This window comes from Pelobates fuscus, chromosome 2 (assembly GCF_036172605.1).
Source record: "Pelobates fuscus isolate aPelFus1 chromosome 2, aPelFus1.pri, whole genome shotgun sequence".
Classification (NCBI taxonomy): Eukaryota; Metazoa; Chordata; class Amphibia; order Anura; family Pelobatidae; genus Pelobates; species Pelobates fuscus.
In genome coordinates, this window is record NC_086318.1 from 178,865,533 (window position 1) to 178,886,408 (window position 20,876).

A 20,876-nucleotide genomic window follows, 5' to 3' on the forward strand; every position below is an offset into this window, starting at 1 on the left:
AGAGAACCTAGTTCTGCAATCAAAACTTTGGATAATTTACTCTATGTAGGGGGGGCGGAGCCTGACCACCAAGCTGATCAGACACATGCAGCTTGAGCTCCTACACTAAATGCTGGAATTAACCTTAATAAGCCTGAAACTGGAACACATCTGCACAAATGTCGACATATTCATGGTCAGGGGATCCCGGGCAAGCAATATTAACCCTTTCTGGACCATTCTCAGCAACGCGAGCCCAGGGATCCTGCTGCGGCCTACCGGGCCCAGGCTGGATGAGAGGCGGCCGATCTCGTTGCGGCCTGGCCCCAAATGTTGCCCGCTACACTCACGCATCCTCCCCCCCCCCTGGACTTGCGGGGGTCATCCCAGTCCCCTCGGAGCTGACAAACCGGGCACGCATATACTTACTCTGCCTGGCAAGCGGCGGACAGAGGTGAATACAGCCACATCATGGCGGGAGTTTCAGTAGCGGACCCACAAGGAACGTGTCCCTTTCAGAAGACACCGAACGATGCTGTGGCAGAGTTCCAATCGCGGCTCAACCGCCACTTCCAACACCTCTGGCTCAAGCTCCAACAGCTTCTGGCACCCTCTGCAGCCAACAGCAGGAGCAGAGCCTGGAAAAGCAAGCAACCGGAGAGGAAGGGGTCTACTCGTGGTGAGAAGCTCTGGAGTGGTCCTGTGCAGCCAACCCCATACACTCCCAGGTCGAGGGTCACAAGGGGCATAAAGGCCCGGCATCGACCATTGAAGTGGAGAAATGCCCACATCAAACAGCGCACGTCAACCCGACCCCCTGGCTACCTCCAACTGAGACCAGCCACAGGCTACAATAGACGCCGGGACCTTGGCAAGCAGAGGCAGATCCTCATTAGGACCTGGGGCCGGAGAGGAACCCAATCCTGACACCATGTCCCCCAGAGAGCTAACACCACCCTGCTACCCGTGGGAATAGGCTGAACCGGGCGGACTACTACTGGGCACCCTACATTGTTTGGATGTACCCTACCTAGCACACACTACCTGGCACCACTTCCTACCTATCCCTGTAGCTGCCCGCTGTGACACTCCTGCATAGGCACACGCAGGCGTTGTATTAAAGGACTCTAATGTCAGCCTGAGGTTTCCCTCTTTGAAACTACCTAGTTAAGTAATGATTCTCATAACATGTATGTTACTGCTTTATACTTATTAGATGTTACATGCTTAACGACTACCAAACATGAACAGCTTGTTCCAACTGTATAATGTCATAACGAACGTCATCTATTTTAAAAAATGTATTAACCTTTTGAATCCACATTTGCATTTGTGAAAAGCGTCAGCTAGACTTCAAATAGATCTCAGATAACCTAGTAGTTAATCAACAGTTAAGCGCAGCCGCTTTATGAGTTTCATAAATGCCGCAACGTACCAACCGAATGTTAATCTTTAAAGAAAAAAAATTTAAATGTGCCTGACCAACGAATGTCGCAACCTGTATTGCATATTGTAGTTATCTATACCTTGACTCTGCTGTTGTGGCGAATCAAGACTGTTTGTCACTCTTTGTGCACAATAAAAATAAAGAATATATATAAAAAAAAAAAAATGTACTCCATGTACAGGGTGCACAAGTCATTAAGAGCACCCAACTGTTACGGAAAGAATTTAAGTAATGTCCATGCCGGGGTAAAACATTAACAAGTGGAGCATTTAGATGCAATAAATCATTAACCACATAATTCAAATCATTTTAAAGATCTCTCTGAAAAAAAAATAATCTATGAAAAAGAAAATCCACACATATAACCCAAAAAGTAGGCCTTGTAGCAAAGAACAAGTCTTCACATATAGCTCACCATTACACTCAAATAGGATCAACATAGGCACATGTATGCAGATGTGTAACAAAATTCAACATCAAGAAATAGCGCTAAGGAGCAAAAGCTTTGTAGCAGAGATGCATTCTTTAGCTCAATGTCCACCTTCATATTTCAATCTTGTAAGTGCTGCAGATACACACAATATGTCAGGAGATTGTTTTTCTTAAACTCACTGGATAGTGAACCTGGTGAACAGCCAGATATATAGATTATATAGATATATATATATATATATATATATATATATATATATATATATATATATATATATATATATATTAAAACTGGTTTCTGTGTTAATTAAGGTGACGGTTGTGTGTTGGTATGACGATAATTTTAATAAAACAAACAATGTTAGTTGGAAGAAGAAATCTAGAAATGTTTGACATACCGGTATAGAAACATGATATAGTAGAGCTTTGTTGCAAGGGGGCAAATCAAATACAAGGAGGGAAAAAAAAGCCCTCTTTCTAAAAGAAACCAGGAGAAAGGACATTTCAAATGAAGCACTTACAACTTCCTCATACACTACAGCCACGCCTTAGGAAATAATTAATGTCAGGAAGGCATCAAGATTCCGTTTTGGAATGCCTTAGTAAGAGGAGGAAAAAAAAAAAATCACATTACCCCAATTTCTTGCTCAGTAAGTGAATTATGGCACACAATTGGTATTCAACACACAAATGGAGAAATCAGTCAAGCAGAACTTTAAGACTGTATGATTAACTGAAAGATCTTGAAGGTCAAATAAATGCCAGAACTGTTCATGCAAGCAGAGCCACAGACTTGGATTGGGGTCTTAAAGGGGAACTACAAGTACAATAACTACCAAAGTGAGCCTAAAGTACGCCTGGGTGCTATACCCATAGTTTGTGTAAAACAATTTTGTCAAAAGCACCTAAGTTTTGCTGCTACAGTTCATGGAATATGAAACTTAGAAAGCCATAAGGCTGGGAGCCCACCCCAGCACACTTTTCAGCCAAAATCTAGACAGGCTAAGGGAGAAACACCACTTTTACATTAACCAATCTGCAACACAGTGACTAGGCCAAGAGCACTAGGAGAGACCAGCTTCTGTCAATAGTTGGTTATACCACAGTCAACGCATGCATCCCTTTCGAGATTATATGTAAAGAGATCAAAAGAATCAGAATATGTTTTACAGACTGATCACCACTAGCAGTCCACCAAAACATCAAGAGCCACAAAATCCATTTCCAGAAGACACCACAAAATCATTTCATAATACATATGATTAAAGTGCACAGATTCCTGCTGTCAGACACACATGCCACAGAAGCCAGGCATACATTTTTTATGTGGAGATATATGACTGGGAAGGAGAAAGGTAGCTCATGCCATGGCAAAGTAATATTCATTCATGTTTTAGGAATTATGAAGTATAAAAGTAGGTCATTTAATCACTGCATGCAAAGACAAGACTTACACAGCAAGCCAATGCCCTAAAGAAAAACTTTTGGAAAGTGGTAGATTGGTTGGCAGCTGCCAAGAGTATCAGTCACCAGACAAGCTATTGAGGAAGAGAATGCTCACCACCATCCCAGTAAATCCCAGTGTACTTTTTCAGCTATTCACTGTGTAATGCATGGCCCATAGACTGTTAGTGCTACAGAATCTGTACAGGGTGTAGCTGGTGGCTTCAGCTCTGAGCATGGAATATGGATGTAGCTAACCCACAACTAGCAGCAAGAACCATTGCTGAAGCTCTGCATGGGCTACCTCTCACACTGTGGGGTGACATGCTCACACAGTCTCCACTAAGTCTTCATCAATCTCCTAGTGTGCCACTCTGCACAGGTCGACCTCCATCCTCACCAACTGCCTCATCTCCTTCTTCCACCTGCTAATAATGGATTGGGCCATGCCAAAAGTGAGCCTATTGGTAAGAGGGAGTATCTGGTTTCCCAGGCTCTCATTTAATAAAATGCACAAGCTGATGCTGCTGGGCAATGCAGGCCAGTTCAGAGTATATCCATCTTCCCAACCGGACCAATAAGAACTGCAGTGCACCACACAGGCCCCTGAGCTGGTGCAGGCCCCTTACAAGGGTACAGTCTGTACCGCCAAAATGCCGGCCCTGCCTCCAGCGAGTGCTGCACACTGGTATGCCACCACACATCAGTTGCAGAGCACTGTTACAGGTGTTATGTACATTAAAGGGACACTATAGTCACAAAAGACGTTTTTGTGTATAGATTATGTCCCTGCAGTCTCATTGCTCAATTATCTGCCATTTAGGAGTTAAATCACTTTGTTTATGCAGCATGTGACTTACACAGCCTTCCTAAACACTTTCTGTAAAGAGTAATCTAATGTTTATACTTCCTTTATTGCAATTCTGTTTAATGTATAATTTTGTATATCCTGCTCTGTTAATAGCTTGCTAGACTCTACAGGAGCCTCCTGTATGTAATTAGAGTTTAATTTACAGAGCAGAAGATACAAACTTTTAAAGTAAGTTCCATCTGATTGAAAATTAAACCTTTTTGCATGCTTTTTTTTCCATGTAGGCTGTGTCAGTCACAGCCAGGGGAGGTGTGGCTTGGGCTGCATAAACAGAAACAAAGTGATTTAACTCCTAAATGGCAAAGAACTGAGCAGTGAGACTGCAGAGGCATGATCTATACACCAACGATTTCATTAAGCTAAACTTGTTTTGGTGACTATAGTGTCCCTTTAATAATAAATTTTGTAACAAAATTATTTTGGCCACCAAAGAAACACCAATAAAAACAAAGGGTCCCAAAATAAAATATTGCAGGTTTATACTATTAATGGAACAGTTCAGGTACCATAACAATTTTATCAAAATGGTTCTCGAAAGACTTAGCCCCAAAGTCTGTATGCAGCATCTCCCTGCCTCTGTTTTAGTTTTACATATCTCTGAACCAGAAGGCTCAGAATTGACAGCGGTACCGCTGACTGGCTGAGAGCGTCATCTGACCACTCTCAGCCAATCAGCTACGCCGCTGCCTGATTCGAGAACGGTTTAACCTCTTAAGGTGAGCCAGCGCCAGGGACTTCTAGGCACCATAACTTTATTTTGATGTTGTTATGGTGCCCAGAGTGTTCCTTTACACTGGTGTTAAAGCGGCTCTGTCACCCCATATCAAATGATAAATCTTTATTAAATGCTCAGATAGACTGTGTTGGAATTTCACTGTCAGGTTAAATCACTCTCCAAAAGTCTGTTGTATGGAAGCTTCCATGGAGGATTCTGGGAGAATATAGGATAGAGTTTGTGCAGAAAACAGAGGCTAAAAACAAGAGTTTCACTTCTACACAGGGTACCTAAAAATGCTAATTCTGCAAGTTAACACAATTTGAATTGTTAAGTTATGAATTCATCCTACTTTGTCTCTGTAAATTAGTCAACTTGACTATTTTATGAAGATTTAATGTTTATGAAATACTAATTTTTAATACGGCAGTGACCAAGCTGCTTTAAAATTTAATCTCTAATGTGCATTTTTAAATAATGGGTGGGGGGAGGAGACAACTACCTTTAGCTCATACTGCAACCACTGCATAACTTTCCAGAGGCAGGCAATGGTGGATGTACTTTACTAAACTGATTATTGAAACTTCCTGTCAACTAATTGGGGGGAGAGGGGAGGACAAAGAGGTTCAGAGCTTAAACATAGTTGAGATTTTGGCCTGTAAATTGCAGTTCTCCATCTCTCACTGTTTAGAGATGAGACACAGAGGCCAATTAGGAGATGTTCATATCTTTCCCTTTACCCCAGTTCTATTCTATTCTATTCTATTCCTTGCTTTATAATACATGTGCAGCGGTGTGTAATTTAAAAAAAAAAAGGCAATTCAATAAGCAGGAAAGTTGTCTGATTTAGAACCATTATTAGTACAGTAATTAAAGGAAGAAAAATACAGAACTGATGATTGAAGGCTTACTCGAGCCAACCAGCTTATTTGGCTTTGAATAAATAAGAGTAGGATGGAAAGGAAACTAATTTTAGCAAAACACATCCTGTCATCAGTCAAACATCTGGATTGTCTGAACAGAAGAGGTCAAAGCAATATTTAATCTGGAAAAACTAACCAAATTGTATTTTCTAATTATTTTTATATCACTGAACATTTCAGGAGATTTACTCTTCACATCAAATATTTCAGAGCATTAAAGGACCACTATAGGCACCCAGACCACTTCAGCTCAATTAAGTGGTCTGGGTGCCAGGTCCATCTAGGGTTAACCCTGCAGCTGAAAACATAGCAGTTTTAGAGAAACTGCTATGTTAACACTAGGGTTAATCCAGCTTCTAGTGACTGTCTCATTGACAGCCGATAGAGGCGCTTCTCACTGTGAAAATCACAGTGAGAAGACGCTGACGTCCATAGGAAAGCTTTGAGAAATGCTTTCCTATGGACTGATTGAATGTGTGCGCGGCTCTTGCCGCGCATGCAAAGCTGATGTCGGAAGAGGGAGGAGAGTTCCCCAGCGCATAGGGAGCCCGGCGCTGGAGAAAGGCAAGAGTTTAACCCCTTCAGCCCGGTGGGAGGGAGGCCATGAGGGTGGGGGGGACCTAAGGACCCTATAGTGCCAGGATAATGAGTTTGTTTTCCTGGCACTATGGTGGTCCTTTAACCCCTTAAGGACACATGACATGTGTGACATGTCATGATTCCCTTTTATTCCAGAAGTTTGGTCCTTAAGGGGTTAAAGGACCACTCTAGGCACCCAGACCACTTCAGCTTAATGAAGTGGTCTGGGTGCCAGGTCCAACTAGAGTTAACCCATTTTTTTTTATAAACATAGCAGTTTCAGAGAAATTGGTTAATCCAGCCCTCAAATCCTCTAGTTGCTGTCTCACTGACAGCCGCTAGAGGCGCTTGCGTGATTCTCACTGTGAAAATCACAGTGAGAGCACGCAAGAATCCATAGGAAAGCATTGATAATGCTTTCCTATGAGACCGGCTGAATGCGCGCGCAGCTCTTGCCACGCGTGCGCATTCAGCCGAATGGGAGGAGAGGAGGAGGATCGGAGGAGAAGAGCTCCCCGCCCGGCGCTGGAATAAAGGTAAGTTTTAACCCTTTACTCTCCCCAGAGCCCGGCGGGAGGGGGTCCCTGAGGGTGAGGGCACCCTCAGGGCACTATAGTGCCAGGAAAACGAGTATGTTTTCCTGGCACTATAGTGGTCCTTTAAGATTTTCATGTGCTTTGGTAGAACTTGGAGTTAAAGGGGAACTATTACTTTCTAATTTTTTTAGAGCAAACAAATTGCTAAATCAAAAAAAAGGTTAGAAATTGGTTATGCTAAAAAGTTTCTTAAACTTGGTTTTCGTTTTAAAACTTTAACTTCCATACTTTGCCAGCCAAGGTGTGAAAAAGCACAAAAGTGCCTCACACCCAGCACATGAAAACAAAGAGCACTGCAAAAAAAAATTATATATATATATATATATATATATATATATATATATATATATATATATATATATATATAACGAACTTGCATGCCCATGGAATTTTTCTGTTTGACGTCCGAGGTAATGTACATACATCAAAGGCATCATGGGATGAAATTACAATGTAAAGCGGAATGGCAGCAGAGGAGAGTGCTTTGGGGGTTTTGTTTTTTCTTTTTCTATTCACCCCAATAATACAAAAAAAAAAAAACATTACAAAAAAATTTAATATGTTGAGGGAACAGTCACTTGAAAAATAAAACACTATATCATATTATATAGTCAAATAAAAACCATAGCCAATGGCTGCAGCTAAGATAACTATATTTATTTATAATATTTTCTAATTATTTCTAATATATTAATTCACCATTGCAAAGGCAGTTTCCATGACACAGCTCAATCCATCCTTGCGAATATGAACAGAAAAAAAATGTCACAACTTTGGCTGGGAAAAAACAAACAAAAAAAATGTCACATTTTATTTAAAATACTATGAACAAACAAATATAAACCATGAATTAACTGACAATACATGACATAATTTATGTATTGGGAAAATATGTACTCATTTTCTTAAAGGGACACTATAGTCACTAGAACAACTACAGCTTATTGAAAATGCAGTGTTTACATTACAGCCTAGTGATAACTTCACTAGCCACTCCTCAGATAGCTGTTAAAGATCCTTCCTGGGTCATGGCTGCCTAAAATGCATCCAAACATTCAGTGTCTTCTCCCTCTGCATGCAAACACTGAACTTTCCTCATAGAGATTAATTGATTCAATTCATCTCTATGAGGAGATGCTGATTGGCCAGGGCTGTGTTTGAATCATGCTGGCTTGTCCCTGATCTGCCTCCTTGTCAGTCTCAGCCAATCCTATGGGGAAGCATTGTGATGTCAGCAGACTGCTTGTTTTTTTCTATGCAAACAGCATGCAGAGCTACAGCTTCAGGCTTGAATACGGTAAGATTTTGCTATATTTATGGAGGCATGAGGGGCCCAGGGGGGCTAGATGGTGGTGTTAACACTATAGGGGCAGGAATACATGTTTGTGTTCCTGACCCTATAGTGATCCTTTAAGCAAAGTAAAGTGAAGTGAAAAAACAAAGAATTTAAGTCAGTAATTTGGAAACAAAACAGCACTTGTAACGACTGAAAACAACTTAAAAATAGTTTAATCTACAACCACCAAGCACCATAACCACAATCAAAACTGAAGCGGTTATAGTGCTTTGAATGCCTTTTATAAGAGAACAGGCAATCCTCTGGAAATTGACAAAAGACAAACAATGAAAAATCTCCTATATAGTGATTGTATTCTCCCCCCAAGTGATGTTCGGTTTTCCTTTATAGTAAAGATTTGGCAAATTTCATTACAATCCAATTCCACCCATAGGCAGGCCCACATTACAAATGAGGAGGATAATTAGAAGTCATGGTTTCATATCGCCTCTTCTTTGTATACTTTCTCTATGCTGGCTGACAGTTATAAAAAGACAAAGTTTATAACAGTGACCGACAGGGAGCCAAGATGGAGGCAGGACTAAGAGGTTTGCATTTCCGCTTTTACATTTTTTCACACTTCACAAATACATATTTATTAAATATAGAGAGGGAAAAGTAAACATAAAAAAGCCAGATAAGTGACAGTTCCCCTTTTAAGTAAAATATTAACTCTAGGTGTTACATACAGTTCCATCCATTTAGTACACATCTGAACGTCATAGAGAGGTTTAGTAACTTTTTTGTTGTAGTTACTGTCATTATTATGTACAATTTATTACCTTTGCTTTCTCGCGCTGGATCTCAATATCTGCCATTTCATTCTTCTCTGTTTGTGATGTCTGCAGTTTGTCCTTTTAGGAGATTATTTTGATTGATAGACTGTGGGCAAATTAGCTCTATAATGGATTAAATATTTCTACACTCCTCTCGGACTTAATGTTGCATTGTGAAATCATCCAACTTGGGTCCCGAAATGCTAGTATAAAATGCTGTCCTTATTTATCTTTGGGAGCTCCATAGAGCTTTTTTAATGGAGTCGGACATTCCATTCATAAATAAGAACTTAAAGGGACTCTCCAGCCAAGCAGTTTTACTCACCTGGTTCCAGCCCCGGGAGCCTCGTGAAGCCGCGCCCCCTATTTCGTCAAAATGACGAAATAGGCGGGCGCGAGCAGGGAGCAATCAGACGCTTCCATTTGCACATGCGCACATACTTCAGAGAGCGCACTACCGCACATGCGCGCAGCCGCAAGCTGAGCTGACTGACAGCTCAGCTCGCGGTCTTTGCCCGCCCCCTCTCCTCTCTGACAGGCTGGAGAGAGAAGGCGCGCACACAGTGCCTTCTCTCTCCTGCACATGTCAGACGTATTTTCAAACGTCTGACGTGTACAGGGTCTTTTTAGGGCGCTGCATGATAGGAAGTCCCTCTGGTGGCCGTCTGAGTGACGGCCACTGGAGGTATTCCTATCAATCAATGTAAACACTGTATTTTCTCTGAAAATACAGTGTTTACATTAGATTGCCTGCAGGTAGCTATAGATCTCACCTGAACAAATACATTAAGCTGTAGTTGTTCAGGTGACTATAGTGTCCCTTTAAAGGGAAAGCTTGTTAAGATGGCATACATTGTCACTGGTCAAGGAGAAAGCTCTACGCAAGAAACAGTACTGCAGAAATCTAAAAAGGAAGATGCTCTGATTTGAGATATGTAATATGTAATGTAAGAGGAAGGCTTTTTTTAAAAGAATTACATTGATTCAAAGCATCTCTAAAAGGACATGATGATTGGCGCAGCATTTTACCGAGCATTTGCAACAGTCTTTAATGTACATTACTGGGTGATAGTGGCTCAAGCCCATGCTTCCAGATTCATGCAGGAGAATCCTGTTAGGTTTACTGAGAAGACCAGATGTGGCATAAGTGCCAGAGGAACCCAGGTAATGTGTTAAACCATACAGTGCACTGGAATGGCAAAATGGACTAGCCCCATAATCAATAAAGCAGGCTGCAGTAATTATAGTGCTAGTTCCTTTAAATATTACAAGATTTAAACAAAAAAAAAATGGTTAGAGTGACTTTATGATCAGCCTTGACAGAACTACTTGCACATCTATTTAATTACACTAAACTTAGCAAATTGGAAAAACAATCAGAATTAGGTTTGTGGAGGGAGAAAACCCCACAAATTAAAAATTTTAAATCATACATTTTATATACGCCATGTAAACTGTACATACCATGTCAATACAGTAGTATATAAAAAGAAACACATAGAAAATTTTTCTACTGCTCAAGCACTTCTAGGGGGTACGGGCAAGTTTTGACATGGGTGCAAGTACAAATAAATGACTTTCTTTGCCACAAATATGCATGATCCTCACTGTGCAAACAGTACATGAATTTGACAGATGGCAGGTGATTGAGTCACCAAGGTGTGACATGATATTTATGCAAATGCCATCACTATGCCCTTTGCAGCATCAAGGGAGCATTCACAGAAATTAGTGCATGCCCAAATTCTAGACTCTGTTTAGTGTGACTCCAATGACACCAATGTCTCATTTCACCCCACAGCCAAATGTAAATATCTCCATTTACTCATAGTCTGGAATCTTGGTTGGCTCCACATGCTACAGTGGAAAACATTCCAGTGAGCCAGTCCATCCCTGGAGAACACCAAGATTACAGGCCACCAGGCCAAGCACAAACCCACACGATGCTGAGCAATGCAAAGGTCTTGCATAATTCTGGCCTGCTCTCTGACTTTAATCAATACAATGTGATCAGGTGATAGAGCACACACAATCGCTGTATGCTAGTGGCAATTGTCCCATGCCAACCTTTCCCTTAGACATAATATACTTTATTAAGATCTGCCTTGTCACAAGGGCTCTGTTATGTGTTCCACACCTTATAGCCCCATTTTACGAAAGTGATCTAAGAACCTTGCCCAGGAACCATGTCAAGCTAATCATGCAATGCATCTAAAAAAAATGATCTTAACACACATGTAAATTATGGCATTACTGTACCTTTTGTTGCATTCTGATTTGTGAGGTGATTGTTGCACATTTGGTATTAACTGCAATAAATTGAGGTCACGTATTAGAATAAATATTACCTTGAATTAAAGGAACATCCCAAGCTGACAAACAATGAAAGCAGTCCTGCTTTGTTATATAGAGCAATTCTGCTTCTTCTGGAGAATACAGGATGCAGTGCTGGTGTGCAGCGAGACCAAGGTAAGTTGGCAAATCATGCAAAAAATGGTTTGACATCTTACCATGGGATAGGGCCATGGCACTATCTGCACAATAATCACTACAGTAGGCTGTAGTGGATATGGTGCTTACAGTGATCCACTTTTCTGATCAATACTTTGACAAATTTCGCCAAAAATCTCAAACCCTCGTGAAGGAAAAAGGGAAATACCCAACAAATTAAAAACACTGGTGTAAAAATGTGTCAAGTATAGAAAAATCAAGGCCCATATATACTTTGCAAACACTTTATAGACCAAACATGTCAACGTTAAATGACCTGGATATATTTTTTGAAATTGCTAATCTCCTCATTGAGTCTTAATCACAGTACATTTTAAATATGTCAAACAATACAATAAAATGACAGGCTTTGTTGCAAGAGGAAACTGCAGACACAGAAATGTATGCCCTCTGGGTAATTACATATTGTAATTCTATAAGGGAAAAAAAGGTTTGCAGTTGCAAAGGCAAAGGTTTGCAGAGTGTTGAGGGGGATGATAAAAAATATCTTACATTTTATAAATATACAATAAGTATACTAGAATTAATTCAGCCAAGAAGAATGTCATGCATTTCTTTCTCCTGGAGTTTCATTAAGTATTTTTATTTGATTTGTTTTATTATTTATATTACACTCATACTTGTTTTGTGGTTAAACAAACAATGTTTTGCCAACTTGAAAAAAAAAAATCACGGTTTCCTGTTTCTAAAGGCGTTTGTCTTAGGAAGGAAAAAATAAAACGCGCAGGCAGCCCAGCAATCCCTGCATAGATTAACAGAGCAGTCAATGCCACATCCCCGATCATGCTCTCTAAAGCGGGTAAAGTAGAAGGTCACTCACAAGCAGGCAAGTGAAGGGCAAACGGCATGGGTCACACTCCAGCTCCCAGCCCATGGAGGAGGATGAGGGGTAGCCTGACCTGTCATCACAGCCACTGAGACAGGCTTCCTGGGCAATAAAACAGGACAGGCTCAGCCTGCAGCTTCCCTCGCCGTGTTCTTTGTGTCCCCCCTCCCTCCTTTAACTCTCCCAACTGCACAACTAGTACCAGCAATTACTCAGACACATTCTTTACAGGGCCAGGGGCCGGTTTGCCATCCTCTGCTGGACTACAACTCGCATCACTTGAAGACAGGCGGAGGTGATGAGAGTTGGGTCTCAGAAAAATTGGAGGAATTCGAATCCCCGCTTTAATTCCATCAGTAGAATGTTGGTTTTATTCTGAAGGGTATGCTTCAAAGCGCTGATTAATGCCCTTCAAAGTGTCCTTATTTCGCACTATTTTACCCTACCCTCGCTGTCTGGGGAGCTCTAGACCTGGGGGAAGCTTTACAAGGGGCACAGGCTACATTTTCTCTTACCTCGGTACCGTGTGAACCGGCCTGCAGCTCCCTGGGATGTGACCCCATGTCCCCTCTGAGCTCCTGTCAATGAACTCCAGGCAAACACACCCACTGCTTAGGGCTGAGCTTTAATATCTGGACCAGTGAGCAGCCGGGGCGGAACACTAATAGTAGCACCCATGGGAGGGAGTCTTCACAGGAGCACCCGGGGAGGGGGTCATAGACTGGAGCATTCAGGGCATTGCTTTTACACTCTGGAATATGAGTTTGTGCTTTCTGAGATTAGCATCTCCCATCGTGTGATCAGGTTGAAAGACACAAAATATTATACTGCCGACTGGGTTATTGCCTATCTTCCTAAACTTTTTGGAAGTTATTGTTCACCATCATTTGTAGAATACAGAAGATTATGTATAACGAATAATTCTGATGCAAAGATCTAAGAGTGGGGGCAATTGGGCAACATGGGGGCAACATTATATTAGTTTCCATGGTTTCTTCTCCTCTTTTAGCACTCCTCCAAAATAACTCCAGAAAGGGATTAAATGAACTCTAGTGCTTTAGGAATATGAATAAATTTCACATTTCAGACCACAATCAGCCAATCTGGAAAAAATTCTTCAACACAACTATGTTTTCAGTTGAGCTGTTTTGGTAAAATGTTTTCATTTAATTTAATTTTCACTTTAAATTCCTAGATTTTACACTTTAGTGAAAAACCCAGAATGAATGCACCATTTATTGAAATAAACAAAAAAGTGACAGGGATAAAATAAATGTTATAATATAACATCAGCCTCTATTGCATAAGACCCCATACTTGAGTTTGCTTTTCACTTATAAAGAGTAATGAAAATAACCTCTGAATGACTTCTATATTGCTTTAATTGCAAGCCTTGTACAGTGTCCAATTCCTGTGTTTGTGGCTAATCATTGGCTTGGTTCTTTTGCCCTAACCTCTTAATGCCTATTTCTATGGCAACCAAAGCACTAAAAATTTAGCTATGACTACACACAATAACAAACACTATTCTTAATACATCAAACTAGTGATTCTTACCCTTTTACGTTACAGTGACCTAAATTACGTAGATGGCATTGTCTTGGTGATCAATTCTTCAATAGTAAAGTTAACTGAGTAACCCATTCTTCAAATCTACGGTAATATTTAATAATTAGAGTGTTCCTTTAAGAATCACTGCATTCAACCAAAGAGATGTTTCTCTATAGTGATTGAAAGTTCTATTTAGCAAGGACATTAAATTAGTTTATTAAATATGTTCATGATAAAATAATTGCAGTGGAATGGGTCATCCACAGATCTGCAGATGACAGGGTCCCTTCAACAAAATGTGTTTTAAATTTCATATTAGCAAAATAACCAGGTTGCAATAATAATGAGCATGTTGGAAGTTTTGTTTACTGGTCTCCACAATGATATGTGCGTTGCTATGTACCAAGATTTTATTTTGCTGGTGTTACCCAATGCAATCTGGGACTGAGCCATTCATTGTGGATTGTCTACAGGTAGCTATAATTTACAGCAGTATAAACTTAATCTTCAAGTATTAAGCATGTGTATATGCTTTGATTTCAAAAGCTCTTTACACCTAATTATTGCACCTACAACAGATGTATTTGTTAGGTTATCTTCCCTAAAATGTCTAGAAGGTCCAGTTGTCAAGTTTGCTAAAACTTAGTTTTTGAAAACAAGATGATGAAGATTCACCCTATCTTTCTTTGCAACGTTGCTGGAAAGAAACAGCCCATTCATGGTATCTCTGAACTAGGCATGGGCTGGGACAACCAAATTGACATTTAAAGGCTGAGCAGCCCAATACCACACCTCCCAACATTTCACATGGACAAAGAGGGACACTTTAATTTTAGGGGTGTTAGTGTAGGTGTAGCCAAATGGGGGGTTGTTTGGAGAAGCAATTTAATTAAATCACAATTTATGCAACTAAAATGTAATTTAGAACAAGAACAATGCATCTTAGTTCCACAGAGTGTATTCTAAACACATTTATTGTAGTTTAAATGCACATTACTGTGAGTATTATTGGTGTGGAGCTCTGCTATACAATGTCAGTTGAAACACTGCATAAAATCTGAATACTCTTTATTATGAATATCACAACAAGCAAGTAACAAGCAATCCATATATACACATATATTCCAAAGATGAAAAATAAGGAGATATATTAAACTCCTAGAAAACTCCTAGAATATTAAACTCCTAGAAAAGAGGGACATCAGTGTAGATCAGCGTTTCCCAATTGGGGTTCCTCCAAAAGTGTAAAAAAAAAAATGTCCGAAGGCGGCGAGGGAGCAGTGAGCAGTGATCTCCCTGCTCAGCTCCCTCACGCGCACAGCGGTGATGCTGGAGCCGGAATATGACGTCACTCCGGCTCCGGTATCACCAATAGGCGCGTAAGGGAGCTGAGCAGGGAGATCACTGCTCTCTCGCCGCCCACACCCCAGCCGCTCAGCAGCCCCACTGGACCCCAGGGACTGCACGCTCAGCATGCCAGCTGCTCAGCAGCCCCACTGGACCTTAGGGACTCCATGCCAGCACTCCTAAAGGTAGGGGGGCTGAGTGGAGTAAAATGTAAAAAAATAAATAGAGAAAAATTGTATGTGTGTCTGTTAGGGAGTTTGTATGTGTTTATGTGTCTGTCAAAGAGTATATGTGTGCTTGTCAGTGAGTGTGTGAGAGTGTATGTGTTTGTCAGTGAGAGTGTATATGTGTTTGTATGTGTGTCTGTAAAAGAGTATGTGTGTTTTTCAGTGAGAGTGTATGTGTCTGTCAAAGTGTATGTGTGTCTGAGTGTGTCAGTGTGTGTATCTGTGTGTCAAGGTTTGTGTATGTGTCACTGTTAGAGATGTCCACGGATGGCAAACATATGCGATGTTCGGTTCGCCCCCTATTCGTCATCATTGAGTAAACTTTGACCCTGTACCTCACAGTCAGCAGACACATTCTAGCCAATCAGCAGCAGGCCCCTCCCAGACCCTCCCACCTCCTGGACAGCATCCATTTTAGATTTATTCTGAAGCTGCATTCTTTTTTTTTTTTTGTTTTTAGACAGAAGTGTGTTATATTTGAGCATGCTAGGCTGAACGTGCGTATATCATGGCTAGTTGCACTGAGGGTATGAGTATATAGCAGTACATTGTTGTGAAAGATGGCTGTCATGTTTAGGGTGTAGCTTGCACGTTATCAACTGTGTATTTATATCAGCAGCTCCACCACTAGTTATAAATCAAGTGTGAGTCGCCCCATGAGATGAGACTAGTGAATAACATAATACATGAACGGTTAAGGTAAAGGCATGTAAGGAACTACGACAATAAACTCTTTCGGAGGTGAAATAATGACATATTTAAACGCTTGCTAATTTACGATTAGTTAATGTGCAGAGAGCAGTTCATGTGATCAAAGGCATGGTGTGGAGGATCGGCTATAGTGGGACATGCTTGGCAGGCTGCTGTTTACTGCTTGTGCTCATCCGATCCCTTCTGGGCGCCAGGTGCAGACCCTGGGAGTCCCTGATACCTGGAACAACAAAGGCAAGTCTCTGGCTGAGTGTCGTGTTCGCGGCTTGAGGTGGTGGAAGCTTGTTTTGTCGGGTGGTCGGATCTGTCCCGGTGGTGCTTCACGTCCAGTGCGGGATTGTCGTGGCTTTAGGTGGAGGCGAGTGCTTGACGTGGGGCAGGCTCTGCATTTCTGTTTGTGCCTCTGGACCCGTCTTCGACGCCTTTTGCGTTGGTGGATTTTAATGGGGACTGCTTCGCTTAGCTGTGGTGGAGCTTGTTGGGGCTGTGGTGGAGCTTGTTGGGGCTTACTGCTTGTTATTTGCTTCCAAAATTGATTAAAGAGTCTGTACAGCTTAGACTCAATATCAATATGCTCTAGGGGCTGCTGCTGAACGCTTCAAACATTTTGCTGATAAGCGTAGGAGTGCCAACCCGGTGTACCAAGTGGGGGACCGGGTTTGGTTGTCATCTTGCAACATCAAGCTTAAGGTCCCTAGCATGAAGTTTGCCCCCAGATTCCTTGGTCCCTATAGAGTGCTTCGTAGGATCAATCCAGTGTCTTACTCTCTGGCTCTTCCTGCATCTTTAGGGGTTCCCAACACTTTTCATGTGTCATTACTCAAACCTCTTGTCTGCAATAGATATACTGTTCCTTGTGTTCCTCCCCCTCCGGTGGTGGTGGGTGGTCAGGAGGAGTATGAGGTTTCTTCTATCGTGGATTCTAGGTTTTCTCGGGGCACTTTACAGTACTTGGTTGTTTGGAAAGGTTACGGTCCTGCTGATCGTTCTTGGGTTTCGGCTCCTGACCTGCATGCGGGCCGTAAGATCCGCGCTTTTCACGCCAAATTTCCTCTCAAGCCTGGTCCTGCCTGCCCAGTGGGCGTTCTTCAGGTGGGGGGGTAATGTCACGTATTCATCCGCTTATAAAAATGTGGTTAATGACAAGTTGTGCCGAGCAGCAACCTAATCCACAGAAGGGTTAATGCTGAGCAGCAATTATGCAAATGAAACCTGGTAACTGACTTTGGGGTCAAAGGCCGGTTACAGCCTATCAGATCTAGAGGAGGGGTATTTAGGCCCAAATCTCATCCTGCTCAGTGCCTGTCAGGATCGGGACAGGGATCCAACACGCAGATACAAACAGTAGCCAGATACGTATACCGGACCTTAGAATGGCCGGACTAACGTAAGTAGTACAGTATAGAATGGTCAAAGACAAGCCGAGGTCGAGGGTAACAGAAGACAGGTAAGCGAGAGACAAGCCGAATCAAGGGTAACAGAGATAAGCAGAGTAAGGTAAACAAGCCGGGTCAAAACCAAAAGGGATACTAGAATACACAAGCACTGAGTGACTAGAACAAGCTAGAACCACGACAGGGCAATGAGCTAATGAAAGAAGCTCTGTTAAATACCCTGTTCAGAGCAGTAACCACGCCTCCAAGGCGTCCTGATTGGTCCTGCAGCCATTGACTGACAGGTTGTTCCGGGGGAGTGTCCTGATGACTACTTCCTGCCTAGATGCTGTAAAAGGCAGTCACTCCCTCGCGGCCGGCCTAGCATGACCGGATAGACCGCGGGGAAGGGAGCCATCAGACCGTCTGGATGGAGGAACAGCTAAGTCTCTACCTCTTTCGGAGGTAGAGACCACAGGTACCCTGACAGTACCCCCCCTCTCAGATACGCCCACCGGGCGGAATGAACCGGGACGAGATGGGAAGCGAGAGTGATACGCCCTGCGGAGACGGGGAGCATGAACATCCTCCTGAGGTACCCAACTCCTCTCCTCAGGACCATATCCCTTCCAATCAACCAGATATTGTACTCTCCCCCGGGAGATTCGAGAATCAATAATAGAGTTAACCTCATACTCCTCCTGACCCTCCACCTGAACAGGGCGAGGAGGGGCTATTGTGGAGGAAAATCTGTTACATATGAGTGGTTTCAGCAATGAAACGTGAAACGAGTTCGGGATGCGTAAGGTATTAGGAAGAGCTAAACGATACGCAACTGGATTGATACGGGTCAGCACCCTGTAGGGTCCAATATAACGAGGAGCGAACTTCATGGAGGGCACTTTTAAACGGATGTTCCTCGTGCTCAGCCATACCCTATCACCTGGAACAAAGACCGGAGCCGCCCTTCTACGTTTATCAGCGTGTTTCTTGACCAACATAGAGTTGTGCACAAGGATTTGTCGAGTTTGATCCCACAACTTCCTCAAATTGGCAACATGAACATCAACCGACGGCACCCCCTGGGAAGGGGAATCCGAAGGAAGAATAGACGGATGAAAACCATAATTCATGAAGAAGGGGCTTGAATGAGTAGAATCGCAAACAAGATTGTTGTGTGCAAACTCCGCCCAAGGAATCAAACCGACCCAATCATCCTGGTGTTCAGAAACAAAGCATCGTAAATATTGTTCGATTTTCTGGTTGGTACGTTCAGCAGCTCCGTTAGACTGAGGATGATAGGCAGAAGAAAAGTTTAATTTAATACCAAGTTGAGAGCAGAAGGACCTCCAAAAGCGGGAAACAAATTGGGAGCCTCTGTCCGATACAATTTGAGAGGGTATCCCATGTAGGCGAAAAATCTCCTTAGCGAATATCTCTGCCAATTCGGGAGAAGACGGGAGTTTAGGCAGGGGAATGAAGTGTGCCATCTTAGTAAACCTGTCAACCACGGTGAGGATAACAGTCTGTCTTTTAGAGATAGGTAGATCGACAATAAAGTCCATGGCCAAACAGGACCATGGTTTTTCTGGAACCTCCAAGGGGTGCAGGAATCCACATGGAAGCGTATGGGGTTGTTTGGTTTTAGTACAAATTTCACATGCAGCGATGAACTCCTCAATATCCCTCCGTAAAGCAGGCCACCAGAAGTCCTTAGAGATCAACGCGTAAGTTTTGCGAATACCAGGATGTCCCGCCATCTTGCTATTATGTAAACACTGTAAAAGTTCCAGTTGAAGAGCAGGAGGAACGAAATGACGGCCCGCAGGAGTCTGTTTAGGTGCTAGATGTTGCAACTTAATGATCTCGGCCAGTAATGGAGAATGAATCCTGAGATTCGTATTAGCAATGATATTGCATTTCGGAACTATAGAAGAAAGAACTGGTTCAGGTACAGTAGAAGGTTCATATTGGCGAGATAATGCATCGGCTTTAGAGTTTTTAGAACCAGGTCTGTAAGTCAGTACATAATTGAAGTGAGTCAGGAATAAGGACCAACGAGCTTGTCTAGAGGATAAGCGCTTAGCCTCCCCAATATAGGACAAGTTTTTGTGGTCTGTCAAAATCGTAATAGGGTGTAGGGTCCCCTCCAACAAATGTCTCCACTCCTTTAAGGCTTTAATGACTGCTAACAGTTCCCTTTCCCCGATGTCATATCTGCTCTCAGGCCCAGAAAATTTCTTAGAGAAAAAACCACAAGGGTGTAACGGTTTATCCACCCCTAACCTTTGAGACAGAACAGCCCCAACTGCTGTCTCAGAGGCATCGACCTCGAGCAAGAAAGGCAGAGTCGTATCAGGATGGACTAGAATGGGAGCCGAGGCAAAAAGTTCCTTGAGAGTCTTGAAAGCACCAAGAGCTTCCTTAGACCAGAACTTAGTATCAGCCCCTTGTTTGGTCATATTGGTAATAGGCGCAATGATAGAGGAGTATCCTTTAATGAAGCGCCTATAGTAGTTGGAAAAACCAATAAACCTTTGGATAGCCTTGAGTCCTTTGGGCAAGGGCCAGTCTAAAATAGATTGGAGTTTTACAGGATCCATTTTAAAACCCTCCCCAGAAATCACGTATCCAAGAAAGTCTACCTGAGACTGATCAAAACTGCACTTTTCCAATTTGCAATATAGACCATGTTGCAGCAGCTTGTGTAATACCTTTCTGACCTGTCTATGGTGAGTCTCAATCTCCTTAGAGTGTATTAGTATGTCGTCCAGGTAAACAATAACACAATCATGCTGAAACTCCCTAAGTACCTCATTAATCAAATCTTGAAATACTGCAGGAGCATTGCATAGTCCAAATGGCATAACAGTGTATTCGTAATGGCCATACCGGGTATTGAATGCCGTCATCCACTCGTGACCTTGCTGGATTCTCACCAAATTGTAAGCCCCTCTGAGATCTAACTTGGTGAAGATTTTGGAGCCCTTAAGACGATCAAATAACTCGGTAATCAGTGGGATAGGATAGGCATTTCTGACAGTTATTTTATTCAAGCCTCGGTAATCGATACAAGGTCTCAGCGTGCCATCCTTCTTCTTAATGAAAAAGAACCCAGCCCCAGCCGGAGAAGAAGACCTCCTGATGAATCCCTTTTCTAAATTCTCCCGAATATACTCCTCTAGAACCGAGTTTTCCTGAACAGACAAAGGATATACATGGCCCCTCGGAGG

The 20,876-nt window shown here is 42.3% G+C and overlaps 1 long non-coding RNA gene across 1 annotated transcript in view; it reads right to left on the reverse strand.

Annotated features, from left to right (window-relative positions):
• Positions 1–13,024, reverse strand: part of LOC134585680 (uncharacterized) — a 31,537-nt gene extending 18,513 nt beyond the window's left edge. The window contains exons 1-3 of the long non-coding RNA XR_010086539.1: positions 12,950–13,024; positions 11,357–11,406; positions 7,685–7,762 (exon numbers count right to left, since the gene is read on the reverse strand). This is a non-coding gene — a long non-coding RNA (uncharacterized LOC134585680). The remainder of the gene's footprint in view (positions 1–7,684; positions 7,763–11,356; positions 11,407–12,949) is intronic.
• Positions 13,025–20,876: the final 7,852 nt, after the last annotated feature.